This window comes from Salvelinus namaycush, chromosome 26 (assembly GCF_016432855.1).
Source record: "Salvelinus namaycush isolate Seneca chromosome 26, SaNama_1.0, whole genome shotgun sequence".
Classification (NCBI taxonomy): Eukaryota; Metazoa; Chordata; class Actinopteri; order Salmoniformes; family Salmonidae; genus Salvelinus; species Salvelinus namaycush.
This window is the reverse complement of record NC_052332.1, coordinates 31,138,913-31,141,685: the sequence shown is the minus strand read 5'-3', so window position 1 is coordinate 31,141,685 and position 2,773 is coordinate 31,138,913. Positions and strand designations below refer to the sequence as shown.

The 2,773-nt window shown below is 37.6% G+C and overlaps 1 pseudogene; it reads left to right on the top strand.

The window, feature by feature from the left end:
- Window positions 1-1,037: 1,037 nt before the first annotated feature.
- Window positions 1,038-2,532, top strand: LOC120021065 (annotated as a pseudogene).
- The last annotated feature ends 241 nt before the right edge of the window (window positions 2,533-2,773 follow it).

The following is a 2,773-nucleotide window of genomic DNA, read 5'->3' as shown; positions in this document are numbered from 1 at the left end:
TGTAGAATGATGATCAATGGAAAAAGGATGCACCTGAGCTCAATTTTGAGTCTCAGCAAAGGGTCTGAATATTTATGTAAATAAGATATTTCGGTTTTGTTTTTATAAATCTGCAAAAATTTCTAAACCTGTTTTTGCTTTGTCATTATGGTGTATTGTTTATAGATTGATAAGTATTTTTTTTTTTATTAATCAATTTTAGAATACGGCTGTAATGTAACAAAATGTGGATAAAGGGAGGGGGTTTCGAATGCACTGTATGTATTGAATACATGGAATTGGATTGTGATGAATAAGTCCTGCACACAATGTGCTTATTTTCTTTTCTTTTTTTTATCAGGATTAATATTTGATTTGATGTATATGGAATTGTTTGCTGAAATATGCATGAAAGGACAGTAATTACCCATAATTCTGCACCTTTGGATAGTTATACTTCCAATTTTGATCGTCATGATTTAGTGACTGCAAAAAATGTACTGGGCTTTTTAAAAGACAGATTCACCTTTTGTTTTGTCTGCATGGACCCAAGAGATAAGTATGGTTGCATTAGTCTTTTTGCAGGCAGTAATTTTTTTAAATGAATGTATTTGCAATTATGACAGTATAATATAGTTTTGATGACTATTTATATTTTAGGAAGGCAACTACATTTTGAAAACACATTTACTGTTTTGCAACAGAGTTCTGTGTATTGTGGACTTGTGGACTTTTAAAATCGACAACATTGTTCCAAAACATGCTTGTACGCAATTGAAAAAACTGTAAATGGCTACTTTCAAACTCTTGTTTCTTGTTAAGAGGTGTCGTTACCAATGATGGCTTCAGCTCCAAGCTCCTGGTGTGGGACTTGATTGTGGTGAGTAAACCTACTGTCTCCTCGTCATATTTTCAGTGTATTGCAGTGTAATCGACTCTCCACTTTATACTGTAGCTACATCCACTAGGCATGGATGATTTACAACCTGATTAGGTCACAGTACACATTGGTCTTGCCCACATTGAAAGCACATTTCTGTTGCGTGATTTGTCTTCAAATGATAGATGTCATAAAGACTACTGGAGACATAAAACTAAAGAGTGCATCGTCAGATAAAGGTGTCAAGGTAGCCTCCGGTTCAACTGGAAACCCCTGCATTCTTCATGGCTCTCAGATCAGCGATATTCAACTGACTGAGCTGATGACAGGGAAACCACTCTACTCTGTAGGTAATAACCTGTTTTATATACACTGTAGCCTTTTTGGACTGTGTCAATTTATAATTTCCTTTACAATATGATATTGGGTGTAGAAACACATCTATAACAGTTATTTTGTTTCCTTCTATCGCAGAAACAGACAGTCCAGATGCACTGAGCTCCCTGCAGTTTGTGAGTGGCAGTGTATTTCTCGCTTATGCCTGCAATGGTGACCTGTATGTGGGGGACACACGGAAGCCTTCAGCTCTTCAGCAAACGCCAGCTGGAGGGAGAGGGAGCCCAATGGTGTATGGGTGTTAAGACAGACCTGTTCTCATCAGACACATCCTCCTGTAGTGTAGCACGGCTCTCCTCCTGCCAAGTGTTTGTGTCTGATCTTAGGGATCTAAGAGCCCCCAGCTTGATGTCCAGAGGAAAACTACCGATAATGACCTCATGAAGGTGACATGGGCGCCAGCTTTAGACCACTGCCTTGCTGTTTCAGGTAAGCACAATGTCACTCTTTCATTTTTGTTGGATTAATGACATTAATGAATGTCTTATGGACAGAACAAAGTTGTTCTTGCTTTTTTTAGAACGGCTGTCATAATAAAGCAACTTTTCCTCAATTATCAATTGAATTTATCTCCTCTTCTAGGTTTTGATGGAATGGTGCAAATCTACAACACTGCCTCTTGGAGACTGGAGTTGGTGGAATTCCAGCCTCTTTTTGTCCACCGTGGTCACATGATGTCTGAGGATCAGTTTGACACTTCATCAGCTGTGGTCACCACTCATGTTTGGCATCCAAGTCGACCTAAGACTGTCCTCTCTGCTGCTGTAGACGGGTCTGTGCATGTATGGGACTGGGTCGACAAAGCCACTGCCAGCTGTTGACATTCAAACAAACTTACAGTTCAATGTTAATCATTACGCAGCTTTGGACCTTGCCTGCAGTCTAAATATGTTTTTCATTATGTAAATATGTAAGGAAAAAACATCCTCTGTATAGCACATTTTATTGTGATAGGATAAGATTATGTAAAAATTACACTGTTATGAGTAGTTATTCCATGGTATGAGTAGTTATTCCATACTATGAGTAGTTTTTCAATGCTATGAGTAGTTGTTCCATGCTATGAGTAGTTGTTCCATGCTATGAGTAGTTATTACATGCTATGAGTAGTTGTTCCACGCTATGAGTAGTTATTCTTATACTGTACACAACGTTGCATTATGGAAGAGGTATTCTGAGTTTATACTATTATACAATGCATTCAAAAATATTCAGACCCCTTGACTTTTTCCACATGTTGTTACGTTACAGCCTTATTCTAAAATTGATTAAATATTTTTCCCCTCATCAATCTACACACAATATCCCATAATGACAAAGCGAAAACAGGTTTTATACATTTTTGCAGATGTATAAAAAATAAAAACAGAAATACCTTATTTACATAAGTATTCAGACCCTTTTCTATGAGACTCGAAATTGAGCTCAGGTGCATCCTGTTTCCATTAATCACCCATGCGATGTTTCTACAACTTGATTGGAGTCCACCTGTGGTAAATTCAATTGATTGGACATGAT